Source organism: Gadus morhua, chromosome 4 (assembly GCF_902167405.1).
Source record: "Gadus morhua chromosome 4, gadMor3.0, whole genome shotgun sequence".
NCBI lineage: Eukaryota > Metazoa > Chordata > Actinopteri > Gadiformes > Gadidae > Gadus > Gadus morhua.
This window is the reverse complement of record NC_044051.1, coordinates 338,091-354,781: the sequence shown is the minus strand read 5'-3', so window position 1 is coordinate 354,781 and position 16,691 is coordinate 338,091. Positions and strand designations below refer to the sequence as shown.

General features: G+C 50.0%; 1 protein-coding gene across 1 annotated transcript in view; it reads right to left on the bottom strand.

Moving 5' to 3' along the window:
- The window catches only part of adipor2 (adiponectin receptor 2), a 40,090-nt gene extending 24,660 nt beyond the window's left edge, over positions 1 to 15,430 (bottom strand). The window contains exons 1-2 of the mRNA XM_030353951.1: positions 15,246 to 15,430; positions 1 to 266 (exon numbers count right to left, since the gene is read on the bottom strand). The exon at positions 1 to 266 is cut by the window's left edge and continues 124 nt beyond it. The gene's annotated coding sequence lies outside the window, so the exon portion shown is untranslated. The remainder of the gene's footprint in view (positions 267 to 15,245) is intronic.
- Between the last annotated feature and the right edge of the window lie 1,261 nt (positions 15,431 to 16,691).

Here is a 16,691-nt window from a genome sequence, read left to right as displayed (position 1 = left end):
TCCGCCAGAGTGGAAGTCCTGTGTCGCAGGACGAAGGCCGGGCCCTCGCCCTCAGTCACCTCCCCGCCGTCCAGCTTGTAAACGCCGGACCGAACCGCCAAAGAAATGGAGCGGACTGAGCCTGGTCCTGGGCAACGCACAGGCAACGCAAAACCAGGAGCGTCTCCTGGACTACGCCGGACCGGAGTGGACCAGGGGGGGAAGAGACCCAGAGCAGGTGGTGGTCGACTGGACGGGGAGCTGGGAACGCTGGGCCCTCTGGACAACTGGAGAGAGAGAGACAGTCATTATCAGAGAGAGGGAGAGCCACAGTCATTATCAGAGAGAGAGAGAGACAGTCATTATCAGAGAGAGAGAGAGAGACAGTCATTATCAGAGAGAGAGAGAGAGACAGTCATTATCAGAGAGAGAGAGAGAGAGAGAGACAGTCATTATCAGAGAGAGAGAGAGAGACAGTCATTATCAGAGAGAGAGAGAGACCGTCATTATCTGAGAGAGAGAGAGAGACAGTCATTATCAGAGAGAGGGAGAGACAGTCATTATCAGAGCAGAGAGAGAGAAAGTCATTATCAGAGAGAGGGAGAGCCACAGTCATTATCAGAGAGAGAGAGAGAGACTGTCATTATCAGAGAGAGGGAGAGACCGTCATTATCAGAGAGAGAGAGAGACAGTCATTATCAGAGAGAGGGAGAGAGACAGTCATTATCAGAGAGAGGGAGAGACAGTCATTATCAGAGAGAGAGAGACAGTCATTATCAGAGAGAGAGAGAGACAGTCATTATCAGAGAGAGAGAGAGAGACAGTCATTATCAGAGAGAGAGAGAGAGACAGTCATTATCAGAGAGAGAGAGAGACAGTCATTATCAGAGAGAGAGAGAGAGACAGTCATTATCAGAGAGAGAGAGAGACAGTCATTATCAGAGAGAGGGAGAGACAGTCATTATCAGAGAGAGAGAGAGACAGTCATTATCAGAGAGAGAGAGAGAGAGACAGTCATTATCAGAGAGAGAGAGAGACAGTCATTATCAGAGAGAAAGAGAGAGATTATCAGAGAGAGAGAGACAGTCATTATCAGAGAGAGAGAGAGACAGTCATTATCAGAGAGAAAGAGAGAGAGAGACATTATCAGAGAGAGAGAGACAGTCATTATCAGAGAGAAAGAGAGACAGTCATTATCAGAGAGAGGGAGAGAGTCATTATCAGAAAGAGGGAGAGACAGTCATTATCAGAGAGAGAGAGACCGTCATTATCAGAGAGAGAGAGAGACAGTCATTATCAGAGAGCGAGAGAGAGACCGTCATTATCAGAGCAGAGAGAGACAGTCATTATCAGAGAGAGAGACAGTCATTATCAGAGCAGAGAGAGAGAGAGACAGTCATTATCAGAGCAGAGAGAGAGAGACAGTCAGAGCAGAGAGAGAGAGAGAGACAATCATTATCAGAGCAGAGAGAGAGAGAGACAGTCATTATCAGAGCAGAGAGAGAGAGACGGTCAGAGCAGAGAGAGAGAGAGACAGTCATTATCAGAGAGAGAGAGAGAGACAGTCATTATCAGAGCAGAGAGAGACAGTCAGAGCAGAGAGAGAGACAGTCCATCAACTGGATCGTATTTATCTTTTTATCATCTATATCAAGGTGCAGCTCTGTCATCTTGCAGTACACGGTGACCTCTAAAGAAATGTGGCACGGCTTTACAAACCCCACGGAGAAGACAAGAAAGCCCAGAATAACCCCTCCTGGTGGGTTCCCTCCTGGTGGGGTTCCTCTGGACCCATGGGGCTGTCACTCACGCAACGGGGATACTAGAGGAAGGAATGCCAGTGGTGTTGGGGTGCTCCCCTGATGGACATCAGAGAACCCCCCCACCAGTCATGTGACCCGTTAAGGGGCAGCTTCTTCCTGGGTGGAGGCTGTCGCTGCAGTCAAATCACACCAGCCCGCCTTTGTTTTGTTAAGTCATTGTTTGATAAAATGGCGTCCCTTTGTATCGTTCCTAAATTGTGAGCCGAAGATTGGAAAGAAACGTTGCATCTGGGTGCGGCGGCGGCCAATGAGGGGCTGCCAGCTGGCTGTCGTAGGGTTGCCTAGCAACCAGAGCCATCAACGAGGACAGGAACAAGAGACTTCAAGCACAGGAAGTAGTGAGAAGGAAAGCTGGAGGAATTATCTTTTCAATTCATTACTTATGCTAATCAGCCCTGTACTTTTAGGATAATCCTTTGAATAAACTACCAATGAGGGAATGAGATACAGGTTATGTATAGTTACTAAGGATCCACCGATTGGGAAATTCTTTGCCGATCCGATGTGTAAAATAACAATTTGCCTTCATTATTATCAAAAAAAAACACCTGAACTGAAATGAAGTCCGTCAACCGCCTATATATATATATAACTCAGTCGCATCGGTGAAGGTCAGAGCGATGGCGTTCCACGAGGTTAATATCGGCCCGTACCGATGTACACCCCAGAAGTCGCTGCATCGCTACCGTCAATAACAACCACCTGGCATGCTCCTATTCAGGTTCCCTTCAGCAGGTCACCAGCCATGCTAAGTAGAGGGTATAATGAACCATGTGCTGAAGACTCACTCCGAGGCAATCTGTGGTGCAGCAGCACTTTGACAATAGCCTGCCACCCCCATTATATTCAACCTCCAGAGAAGCCCTGCAATGTACCCTCACGCTCACACTCTCACACACTAGTGTGTGACTGGGGAGCTGCCCTTTAAGGCCCACAGCCTTACATAACTAACCTTCAGGCTGTCTGAGGACGGGTAACGCAGCCGTGTTGTGACGACCAGCGCCTTCTTCAACCAAACAATGAGACCAAGCCACGCCTCTGCTCAGGGAGTAGTGGTGGTGGTGGTGGTGGTGGTGACAGACAGACCTCCAGACACCACCCTGGTGGTGGTGGTGACAGACAGACCTCCAGACACCACCCTGGTGGTGGTGGTGACAGACAGACCTCCAGACACCACCCTGGTGGGGGTAGTGACAGAGAGACCTCCAGACACCACCCTGGTGGTGTCTGGAGCCCGCCTACTTCAAGTCGTTTCACTCATTGCAGACAGAAAATGTATCAAATCGAATAAATAGATTATTCGTTAAAATCAAACACTCGCTGTTTAATGTTGCCGTTTAATATAAACACTTAGTTCATGGATCATAACCAAATGAACACTTTAGTACAGAGTACAGAGTACAGAACAGACGTGAGCACGTCCTCTGACCCATGAACCTGAACAGGATCACAGCGTTATCCATTGTCCAAGCTGGGGCTGTTTTTGCTGCATTCTGGTTCAGCCCAAGCGTCTGTCCCCACCACCGGACCTCCACCCAGACACCCTTCCCACTGGGTGGAGGTCCAGCTGGTTCAAGACGTTCAGGGGGTTACATAACGCTAGTGACTCAAACAATGGGGAGCAGAACCGCTTTGAGACCTGGACATTATAGGAATGTAGTGGAAAAACACTTCATTTTCTTTCTTGTCTTCCATTGGTTCGCTTCCTTAAAAGGGATAATAGATACACATAAGAGGACATGATACACAGGATGTGATGAACCGCTATGGGTCCACCAGACGTCATCATCAGGAAGACACAGGTGTCTCCTGTATCCCCAGCAGTCTTCATTAGCCTGTTTACTCGGGCATGAGTAAAGCGCTTAGTTTACAATAGGGTAATGCCTTCAAGACCCAAGTGGTATGTGTGAAGTCATCACGGAGACGGTCGTAGTTCATAACAATAGAGCAAGGCTTTTCATTTTGTGTGCGTCATGGTGTGCCATACACAACAACAATACAACACAGACTGTTGCATTGAACCCTTATCACATTATTATAGTTTATGAAGAGGCATCATGAATGGACTAATGGGCAAATATTGATTCACTAGTCATTGCCATATGATGTACACACAACCCATGTTGCCTTCTGAAATTCTCTCTCTCTCTCTCTCTCTCTCTCTGAACGGGGGCAGAAGGCTCCTGTGAGTGTGGCTGGAGCAGAGGCTCAGGGAACAGCGTCTGGATGTGACGGCGCTGTACGGCCCATTCCCCAGACACACAGGCTCAGGGCTAAATGCCCCCGGACTGTTGATCTCTCTGATGGTTTTTCAAATCCCTGGGGGTTCAACGTCCTCCCCCCCCCCCATGTATGTTTAATGACGGTGGGTAGTAGAGCGAAAACAAGGGTAGGAAGAGCGCAAACACCGGGCAGAAAGTGAACCTCACACCGAGTATGGATGTCTATAGAACGGTGTGAAGACACAGAGGAGGTAGAGAGGTGCAGATCCTGAACCTCACACAGTATGGATGTCTATAGAACGGTGTGAAGACACAGAGGGAGGTAGAGAGGTGCAGATCCTGAACCTCACACAGTATGGATGTCTATAGAACGGTGTGAAGACACAGAGGAGGTAGAGAGGTGCAGATCCTGAACCTCACACAGTATGGATGTCTATAGAACGGTGTGAAGACACAGAGGAGGTAGAGAGGTGCAGAACGTGCGTAGGACTTCTATAAACTAGCATTGATGGGTCCAAAATGGCCGCCCCCTTGCCCGACAAACCCTTTTGTGTTTTCACTCTTCCTTTGGTGTTATCATTCACCGCGTTCATTCCTCTCACCCGCTATGAGTGCCGTACTCTAAACTTCGTTCAGCATCTTCTGTAAAACCCCAATGCAGAATACATAATGAGTCCTAAGCCCAGAGTCCTTATTAAAACAGAACACAGAAACGCACCAGAGAGAGAGAAACAGGAGACGCGTACTTCCATGTATTGCAGTAGAATCCTTAAAGGGACCTAATGTAAAGGGATACACACGGCAGCCAAGTGAGTTAGCAAAGATACGTTATAATCATCCCCATTATCCTCCACTACTGCTATACTCATACTACTATGGACACACACACACACACACACACACACACACACACACACACACACACACACACACACACACACACACACACACACACACACACACACACACACACACACACACACACACACAGAGACACACACACAAAGATGCTGACGGGCAGTTTACAGGGGGCTGTGAGTGGATTTACTGAGGCCGTTCGGGGGACTCTGTGAATGGAAGACCTCACGTCTGCCAGAGGACGGTTTCTGTGTGCCTCAGCAGCATGGCCCTCGGAGATAAGGCCAAGAAGATGATCCCGATGGGAGGATAATCACGGGCTGGAACGGACGGTCGGAATGTATTTTTCTATATGTTTCTATACGTTTCTATAGATGCGTGCGCTGGAAGGTGGCTGGGGCTCCTTGGCGTCGCTGGCTGCTCGCCTCCTGAATGCCTCAGTGAGCCACCAGGAACCAACGCTGGAGATATTGTTCACCTGGCGGCCGTACTGGGGGCTGGGGGGGGGGGGAAACCATGACAACGCACTGGAAACGCTTCCTCAACGCGACCAGGGTGTGGAAACGGGTCGCTGCACTAAAGGCCATTCATGGGGTTTTCATGGTTTCCTCAAAAGGTTCTAGAAGGTTCCCCCACCAACCCACAGGGACAGTAACGAGCTCTGTGGGCCGACTGCTGTTGGTTCAATATGTTATGATGTCACCCCGAGGTAGGACCAGCGACGGCCACGGAGGAGAGCCGACTGACAACGCTGCACGTGGTCCTCCTGGTGAGGCCGAGGGGTTGAGGCCGTGTTAAGGCCCGTTCAGAAGGAGTATAAGACCTCCCCGTCCAAACCCGGGGACCACCACGTTGAACTAGGACCACCACGTTGAACTGGGACCACCACGTTGAACTGGGACCACCACGTTGAACTGGGACCACCACGTTGAACTGGGACCATCACGTTGAACTGGGACCACCACGTTGAACTGGGACCACCACGTTGAACTGGGACCACCACGTTGAACTGGGACCATCACGTTGAACTGGGACCACCACGTTGAACTGGGACCACCACGTTGAACTGGGACCACCACGTTGAACTGGGACCACCACGTTGAACTGGGACCACCACGTTGAACTGGGATGATGTCCGATGAATGAAGGTACGTTTTGATTTTAGGGTCGCATCTCCCAAGGACCCCCCCCCCCCCCCCCGTGTGCTCACCAACACATCCTCAGTCCCCCGGGGGGGTCTGGCTGGGAGGTGGGGGGGTGGGGGGGGTCCACACTGGAGGACAGCGGGGGGGGTTACACGGCTCTTAGCTTGTCACCTTCATATGGTGTCGTGGTGCTGCGGTCTTTAATGAATCCATACTCCCTGTATCGGCCGCCACTGGGGATGATTACCGCCAGACTGCGTACATAAAACCGCCTCCCGTGAAGGGCGGCCATAGTGGAGGGACGGGACGCAAGCAAGGTCACATGATCATGTGTGTGTGTTAGACACATTAGGCAGGCAGGGAGGGAACACACACACACACACACACACACACACACACACACACACACACACACACACACACACACACACACACACACACACACACACACACACACACACACACACACACACACACACACACACACAGCCGTGGATATATTTGCACACACGGAAATATTTTCAGATCCAGATCTGGTTTCTCTGCTACAATACTTTCATTCACAAATGCCTGTGCTGCGCATTTCCACGCGTGCGTCCTCGCCCGGTCACCACGGCGACGAGAGGCAGAGGGGGGGGAGACGGGGGAGACAGGGGGGAGACGGGGAGGTGGGGGGAGAAGGGGGAGACAGGGGGGAGAGACAGGGGAGACAGGGGGGGGACAGGGGGAGAGACGGAGGGAGACGGGGGGAGAGACGGGGGGGAGAGACGGGGGGAGACAGAGGGGGGAGACAGAGGGGGGAGACAGGGACCCCAGTACCACAGCGTGCCCCTGGGTCTGGAGCCACGCTCGGCTCTTTCTAAAGGATTGTATAACATATGCAAACAAGGCGGAAAAATTGATTGTGGTCTCAAAAAGATTTAATTTTGCACTAATTACTGCATCCAGGTAGCCTGGGAACCCAACCACCCTGGGAGCCCATGTTTTACTTGAGATAGCATATGCGTCTGGCCCCCCTCCCGTTCAGACAGGCCTGGCCCGGGTCTGGCCTATCACAACCTTTGATCTGATGCGGGCGGGTTTAACACGATGACTGAAGAGAGGAGCGACCTATAAGAGCAAGGGAACGTACCTCAACCACTGGCGAGGTTTGGCGAGGTTTCTGGATTTCTGAGATTTTTGGCAGTTTCCAGGTAAAATTCCACAACATCTGCAATTCATCATAATGCCATAAACTACACTTAGAATAGATGATGAAAGCCTGTATGGGGAATATATATATATGTGTATAGGTCGTTCTTTCCAGCTTAATTTGCAATGGATGAATATCGTCTCTAAAAAGGTTGAATGATAATTATGCAAAATCTTCTTTGGCTCTTCAGGTAATTAACATTTTTACGGCTCTGCCAACTGCAGAGATTCTGACCGCTGTCGTAGACAAAAGGGCCAAGGAGGAGAATAACACAAAGGATGCCAGGAGGTGGGAATACCACGCGTTGTTTTAGGGAATCCAAGTCAACAACCTATATTTCGAGCGCCATGGTGCCATCTCGTCCCCACAGAGAGAGAGAGAGATCTGGAGAGGGAGGATCTAATGTTAGCCTGAGGGGAAGCCGACGCGCTGTCTGAAGAACGAGCAGCAGAGCAGGGCGCCAGAACTGAGGCCGAAGGAACAGAGAGGAGAGGAAGGAGGGAGAGACAGAGGGGGAGACAGGGAGAGGAGAGGAAGGAGGGAGACAGGGAGAGGAGAGGGAGGAGGGAGACATAGGGGGAGACAGGGAGAGGAGAGGGAGGAGGGAGACAGAGGGGGAGACAGGGAGAGGAGAGGGAGGAGGGAGGAACAGAGACCCAGATCAAGGAGGAGCGCCTCCAGTGAACAAGAGACAGAGAAGAGAGGGAGGAGGGAGAGAGAGAGGGGGAGACAGGGAGAGGAGAGGGAGGAGGGAGAGACAGAGGGGGAGACAGGGAGAGGAGAGGGAGGAGGGAGAGACAGAGGGGGAGACAGGGAGAGGAGAGGGAGGAGGGAGAGACAGAGGGGGAGACAGGGAGGAGGGAGAGACAGAGGGGGAGACAGGGAGAAGAGAGGGAGGAGGGAGAGACAGAGGGGGAGACAGGGAGAGGAGAGGGAGGAGGGAGAGACAGAGAGAAGAGAGGGAGAGGAGAGGGAGGAGGGAGAGACAGAGAGAAGAGAGGGAGAGGAGAGGGAGGAGGGAGAGACAGAGGGGGAGACAGGGAGAGGAGAGGGAGGAGGGAGAGACAGAGGGGGAGACAGGGAGAGGAGAGGGAGGAGGGAGACAGAGGGGGAGACAGGGAGAGGAGAGGGAGGAGGGAGACAGAGAGAAGAGAGGGAGGAGGGAGACAGAGAGAAGAGAGGGAGGAGGGAGAGACAGAGGGGGAGACAGGGAGAGGAGGGGGGGGGGGCAGAGGGGGAGACAGGGAGGAGAGGGAGGAGGGAGACAGAGGGGGAAACAGGGAGAGGAGAGGGAGGAGGGAGAGAGTGAGAGACAGAGGGAGAGACAGAGAGACAGAGGGAGAGACAGAGACTAGTGAATGACAGAGAGAGAGAGAGAGACGGACAGAGAGAGAGAGAGAGAGACGGACAGAGAGAGAGAGCTAGAGAAAACGAGAGGGACGGAGACACTGAGACCGAGAGACAGAGAGCGAGAGACGCCAGAAGGCATGAGTCACTGAACCTGCTCTGCAGCATCATCAGAAGATGTCACGTGATGCAGAGCACGGCCCGCTGGGTGTGTGCGTCTGTGTGTGTGTGCGATTAGGGTAATAGACCATCTGATGGGACACATTCTGAGGGGACCCTAAACCTCGGCTGCCTCCCTGGGGTACACCACAGCGTTAGGGTTAGGGCTGACCGACGGGGACCCCGAGGACGCCACAGTGCACACGCTTTACGCACCTTCCTGCAACGGAAGCTTGAGACGGAAGGGAAAGGTTATCCAACAACAACAACCCTGATTCAGAGCGGATAGCATCATGCGCTTCAGAAATTAAGCACATTATTATTATTGAGGTCAAACCCGAGCCGGCAGTTCAACCACTTCTGCATCAATGCAACGGAGCGGATCCGGTTTTAACTGGCCAAACGGTGAGTGGTTTCTCATACGTGGTTGAAAACATTCACCTCTCCGCGGGGGGAGGGGCCCCAGCCCCCACCCCCCGCCCCCGCCCCCAGCCCCCACCCCCACCCCCAGCCCCCCTCCGACGACGACAAACTAAAGGACAGCAGCCCACATAAATCCTTCAATGCTGAAAAAGGAAAAAAGAATAGAGGCTAGACGTGGGAAGACAACGCTCGCATAAATATATTTCATTATCGTGGGAGTGAAAAAAATGAAATGAGATTGGCTTCCAGCCGTGACTGAGGTGGAACTGGAACACACACCTTGACGGGCCCACCACAGCCACGTCTATCACAGGGAGATACGGTCGCCAAGGGCCTACTGGCTCAGTCACAGCAGGCCCAGCAGGCCCGGCCGGCGGGACGGGACGTCTCCCCTCCCAAGCCCGTCTGCCTGGTGTCGGCCTGTACTGTTTCCCCACCGCTCGGCCGGTTATGACATGAGGCCGGGCATAAATAGAACAGGTCTTAATCAAGATGATGTCTGGACCCGGGACCAAGGACCAAACATTGATTGATTGATTGATTGGGTAAGCTGTGTACACATGATACCGACCTAGACTGTAAATAAACGGTGTCAGTTGAGAAACATCACAGTTGATGTTGTCCCAACATCGGCTCATTAAAGGGGGGGTATCATGTCTCCGGTTGTGAGTGATTGGCCATTCCTTCTAGGTGTATGATGGATAGATAAGTAACATTTGCTAGAGTCCCATGGGAAGGCTGGTAGACTGATCTATCCAGCACACATCTGGGTGGACTCTCCCACTTGTGAAGTCACAAAAACAAAGGAAAAGGCCGATAATGGTTTATCCCATTCACGCCCGCTGGTATAATATCCCCACTTTAAATGAAATGGTAAAAGCGTCTTCTCTCCGATATCCAACAGACCGCGGCGTGTATATATCACCCCATTCTCATTTCACAGATCTCGTGATAGCTACAGCTCTGAAAGAGCCTCTTTCCACATGAAGAGTGTGGTGGAGTGTGACAGTGTGTTGGAGTGTGACAGAGTGTGTTGGAGTGTGTTGGAGAGTGTGTTGGAGTGTGACAGAGTGTGTTGGAGTGTGTTGGAGAGTGTGTTGGAGAGTGTGTTGGAGTGTGTTGGAGAGTGTGTTGGAGAGTGTGGTGGAGAGTGGTGGAGTGTGGTGGAGAGTGTGGTGGAGAGTGTGGTGGAGAGTGTGTTGGAGTGTGGTGGAGTGTGTTGGAGTGTGGTGGAGTGTGTTGGAGTGTGTGTTGGAGTGTGTGTTGGAGAGTGGTGGAGTGTGGTGGAGAGTGTGTTGGAGAGTGTGGTGGAGAGTGTGGTGGAGAGTGTGTTGGAGTGTGGTGGAGTGTGTTGGAGTGTGGTGGAGTGTGTTGGAGTGTGGTGGAGTGTGTTGGAGTGTGTGTTGGAGTGTGTGTTGGAGTGTGTGTTGGAGAGTGTGTTGGAGTGTGTTGGAGTGTATTGGAGTGTGGTGGAGTGTGGGGGAGAGTGTGTTGGAGTGTGGTGGAGTGTGGTGGAGTGTGGTGGAGTGTGTTGGAGTGTGGTGGAGTGTGGTGGAGTGTGTTGGAGTGTGTTGGAGTGTGGTGGAGTGTGGTGGAGTGTGGTGGAGTGTGGTGGAGTGTGTTGGAGTGTGTTGGAGTGTGGTGGAGTGTGTTGGAGAGTGTGTTGGAGTGTGGTGGAGTGTGGTGGAGTGTGTTGGAGAGTGTTGGAGAGTGGTGGAGTGTGTTGGAGAGTGGTGGAGTGTGGTGGAGTGTGGTGGAGTGTGTGGGGGTGCAGGGGCTCGGTTCGCCAGAAGGCACTACAGAGCGTGTGCCCCCCCTACTGGGGTCACGGGGTCAGGGGGGCAGAGGAATAGGCCTCTCTTTGTGCGGGACGCCGTTGGAATAATTTAAAACTGCTGCGTGCGATCACATGAGCGCCTGAAGGACCACGTGGGCCTCTGTGATCACTCCTCAACGGCACACACAAACGCACACGCACGCACGCACACACACACACCTTATGCAACCGTCATTACAGAACACAATAAGAAAGGCAACGCCTGCTTTAACCCAGCTGCCTGGCCCTGGCCGTGCCCACCCAGCTAATTGCGCTGATAACCTGATTGAAATGCAGACATGCAGGTCGTCCATGTTTGTTGATCTATGTGTCATGCTGTCTTCACTTTTGTCTCTAACACACACACACACACACACACACACACACACACACACACACACACACACACACACACACACACACACACACACACACACACACACACACACACACACACACACACACACACACACACACACACACCTCAATAGCGGCCAATTACAATAAAAATCCTGAAATGCTTACCTCACCAAATGTATCATGCTGCATGGATAATATTGGACAAGTCAACAAAAGTAAGTGTGTGTGTGTGTGTGTGTGTGTGTGTGTGTGTGTGTGTGTGTGTGTGTGTGTGTGTGTGTGTGTGTGTGTGTGTGTGTGTGTGTGTGTGTGTGTGTGTGTGTGTGCTGATACAGCAGTGAGTTACTGATACGCGCCAGCAGTCTTGTGATTGACAGAGACAAAGAAAGACAGTGTGAGAGACACACACACACACACACACACACACACAGACACACACACACACACAGATGAATGTAATGGTCAATAGGGATCCCCGTGTTGTAAAGGCTGCCCAACACTCACTCTCTTAGTGAGTCAACCTAGCAGGATGTTGTGTACGAGATGAGCAACGAATGCCTCCACCTGATTGGTCAGCATCTAGGGTAGGTCATTTTACCAATTTGACCGAACAGATCCAAATCTGTTTATCGAGGCTGAAACCATTCACATCCCTTATTGAATCTATTGGGGGGGAAATACTAATCCGATAAGGGGTTTGTTAGACTCTGAGAGAAGAGACAGAGCCTTAAGAACACTAGTATGTTTTGTACGTATTCAGAACCAGTTCCAAAATGTTATTCAGCTAACAGAACCCCACCTCATCTCCATGTCAACTAGATTAACCCCCTCTAATCTGGGTGTATCTTTAAAAAGAAAAAAAGGAGGTCTTAATATATCCAGCTATGTCTGGATGACATTCAGATGTCCTTCATGCTCTGACCAATAGGAAGCCTTCCAATTCGTCATCGTCGCTTTGACATGGACCCGACACAGCCCCTCAAGACATATGAATGCACACACACACACACACAGAAAGTTGGCCATTTGGAGGTCATACATTCACAGTATGACACAAACACTCAAACACACAAACAGCCTATTTGCTCATGTGGCCCCGGCCATGAAAGCATGCATTGTCCAACACACATGGACTCGCACACACACTTTTAAATCCAAGACTAGCCCATGTGTTTATGGCTACATAATGCATACAATAACAGACACGCACCGCTATAATGACCCTGTCTGTCTACATCAGTAGAGAGAACCAGAACACAGACCCAAAGCTAAATAAAGCCTGTTAACCCAGACCTGGCTAACACTTAGCCTAGACCGCGCAGCACTACAGCTGCTCACAAGCACACAAAAGAATTGCATTGCTGCTAGCAAAGGTAAATAGCAATGATAGTGCTCACAAACAAAAGGGAGGCCAGCATTGCTCTCTCCGGTCTGTCTCTGTGTGTAGGATAGCTTTCATGGCAGTGAGGGGAACACACCGCCGTGCGTTCTAGGCTCTGGGTGGGGACAGCTTTGACTAATAACAGGGATGGGTTCTTCCTTCTTGTTCCATTGATGCCAGGCTCGGCCAACCCCAGAAGAACGCGTACCCTACTAGATGACTCAGACCTGGGCTCCAATTCCTTTGTCACCTACAATCGTGCCATCGAGCGATAGATAAGGTACAAACTCAGTGTTAACATTCTGCCTCTCCGATCCCATTAGGACGTACGGTTGACCGGGCCCCAGTGCCACATTCATGTGCTGGCTAGTCACGCTGCCAACAACATTCCCGTGTTTATTGACGGTACGTTACGTTGCCTAGTTTCTAGCAGGACTCCCATCTGGTCCGCAGCTGTGAAAAAAAAAAAAAATATATATATATATATATATATATATATATATACACACACACACATAAATAAATGACTATACGTTATAACATTACTTGAGCTGCAGCTGCCAACTACTACTGTTCAGACAGTAGGCTAAGCGACACCATGATGAAACCAAATCAAGATGGTCGGGCATGAAAAACAGCCGCTTCACGCGCGTGTGTCAAACAGCCTTCATAAGGTTGTTCCCGCCCAGAGTGGATGTTCACAGGTTGGAGGAAGTCCCCTGCTCTTCAAATCCACCTGCGTGGGATCGAGGAAGACGGCCAAAACAAGGCTAGTGTGAGCATGCATGGGCTCTGGGTACACCACACACAGTCTCATGCACACACCCTCTCTCTCCTGTGTATATTCTCGCCGCACATAAGATGCTTGCTGAGCCTCTAAACAAAGTAACAGGCTTATTTATCTGGGGCCTGTTGGCAAGGGACGTGTGTGTGTGTGTGTGTGTGTGTGTGTGTGTGTGTGTGTGTGTGTGTGTGTGTGTGTGTGTGTGTGTGTGTGTGTGTGTGTGTGTGTGTGTGTCCAACAATCCATACAGGAAATTAAGAATCTCTTTGTGAGGTTTGAAGGAGAAAAACCTGAAAAGGGAGGGGGGGGGGGAGAAAGAGAGAGTGAGAAAGAACAGAGACTGCTTGCTTCCAAATGATCAATCAATTTTGCACTGACAGCTCGCTACTATTCTTGGACGCTATGCTTAGCTGTTTGGATGCAGGCACACATAGTCAAAGACTTCACTTCATTGGACGTCACCGCATCGAGAAAGTGCTCAAAATAGAATCAGTTAAATAATTCCTTTGTTCCCACGAAGTGCCTTACGTATTGGTGAAATTATAAAGTGAGCTGTTCACCACAAGTGTGCAAGACTAAGCAAGACGCAACAGTGCCTATTGATTATTCATGTGATGACATCATGTGTTTTGGCACACTGACCAGACAAAAAAGATTGAGAAGCCCCCGCTGTTTGTTGTGGGTCTGCCAGGGTTTATCACAAAGACACTGGTCGCATGCTGGTCACCAATACAGCCTTCTATATTTGACTCACTGCAAGCGGTCAGCCTACACACTGTTGTTTGCTACACAACGTCTATATGTACGTTGTGTTCTTGTGATACTGGTGTTGTCATACAGAGTAGTAGTGTGGGCTAACTTTCTATTTTTTAAGGGATTCAGGATCATTGCATAGCATGGGGAAGGCCAATAAATCCAATCAAACACAGGCAATATAAACCAAAATGGCACACATACAATCGTTGTCCAATTCCACTACAGTATAAGGCTACTACAGGTTATTAACTTGTGTCTCTCTACAGTACACCTTTGAACGTCACCATCCCCGGTATCAGGTCATTATCAGCAATAAAAATGTACAAAATAAAAACCCTTTAATATCGCTGTCATATATTATTAACCATTGCCTCAAATGTAGGACAGTAATGGGGTGTGATAATCGGGTTGCGACACAGCGCCGTGGCCCCAGCCATCACAACGCCGCCGAGCAGGAGACAAAGAAAACCCCAACCCGAACTTCCAGACAAAACCCCAAAACATCCGCTGCACAAAAACTGAGCCCGTCAAACACCCAAATCCTCGATGAAGATCTGCATGCCCTGACACTGTGGTGATTGTCCTCCCGAGACATGTCACCAAACAACATTTACAATGATGAATGTTGTCAGAGGCTGAGGATTTAACCACCGAGAGGTGACAGCCTGGTTTGTTTACACCGAGCTAGCGAGCAGCTAGTCCGCTAACCACACTGGAGATAAGCCCGACACCTCCTCCATCGAGGGACCTGGCGACTGACAGCCTGCGAGAACGAACAGTCTACTGGTGAAGTGACCCGATACGAACTCACAATAAGAGACCGTGTCGTCCCTGGTCAGAATAACGAGTCTATAGGAGCGGTGCGCGGATTAAGCCTCCGTTGTTTTGACAGATTAGCGGCTAGCTGGCGGTCCGGGGAGGGACGGAGAGTCCGATGAAGAAGAATAAAACATAACAGAGAATAAATCACATAACACAACAAGTGAGCAGCACAACGTACCTTAGTGTGTCTGTGTGGGTCTGTGTGGGTGTGCGGGTCGGTGTGGGTCTGTGCGTGGTGTGCCTCTGTTGTATTGTGCTTCCAGAGAGTTGTGGAAGGCGATGCTCGCTGATCCCCTTCTCGCGTGGTTGTGGGAGCGGACCTGACTGAACGCCACCTCCTACGTCACCGCGTCCTGGATGACGCCGCTCGCACGAGCGCCCCAGCTCCAATCAAAGGACGTGAAATAAACTCATGTCAAATGGACGAAAATCCATCCTAATTCAGAAGTGGATCGTTTTCATTGTTTCTGGAGTACTAGCTGCTGAAAAGTCCGATAATTAATTCAAATGACTCTCGTTGAAAAAGCACGTTATTATTTATCTAAGTGTTCACAGCTATTACTACGGTTTACCTACTTAATCCTGTACATTTGTTTCTAATTTCTTATAATTTGAGAAAGAAGATTAGAATAATAACTGAATTATCATTTATGATATGTTGTATTATGGACCTTGTTCAACTTTTTGAATAGGTATTATGACATCAATCGTTTTAATAAAAGCAACCCCATCATTATTCAGACTTTTTATCTGGACGCAGAATCGACTAAATTACATTTTCCACACAGAGTGATCACCTGCTCTCTGTCATCACTGCCTCACTGCCTTAGCAAGGCACTCTGCCAGGAAAAAACCATCACCCATACACATCCATCGGGATGCATCGAGATTATGCAAAATCTGTCCTGATAAATGATCACATTCAGCAGCCGCATAGCTGAGTACTGGACACACCAGTCTGTCTGCAACCGGTTCTACATGTGACGCTAAACTCACTCTCCCAGATAGTCACCTCTCAATGTCGCCAGCAGAAATTAACACACAGGCCTACTCTGTTTGATTATGATAACTGTTTATGATATTGTTTTCAGTCACTGTAATTGTGGACCCATGTTATGATTGAAGCAGTCCCCGAACTACGGCAGTGCTTAATCTGAGTTCTCCTTAATATCAGTTTGAACAACGGCAGGGGTTGATCTGAGTTCTCCTTAATATCAGTTTGAACAACGGCAGGGGTTGATCTGAGTTCTCCTTAATATCAGTTTGAACAACGGCAGGGGTTAATCTGGGTTCTCCTTAATATCAGTTTGTCGTCTTGCTCTCCCTGTTATGTCTGGAGGCCGAAAGAAAATTGCATTTCAGCAGGAGGCGTAGCGCCTTAAAGATCTCAGAGTACTCAGAGATCCTCTCGGACAAGGACGGCTATACTTCAAAATCCTTACTTGTCCTATAAATGTAAGAGCTGTTATGTGTGTGTCTCTGGGTTCATGTGTAAGACATCTCAAAGTGGAGGTCGACGTTCTGACTGCAGAAGGCTGGTATTTACATATGGACTTTTATTTACATGTGGATTACTCCGGATGAATGGCACCGGGTTAGGGTTAGGGTTAGGGTTAGGGTTAGG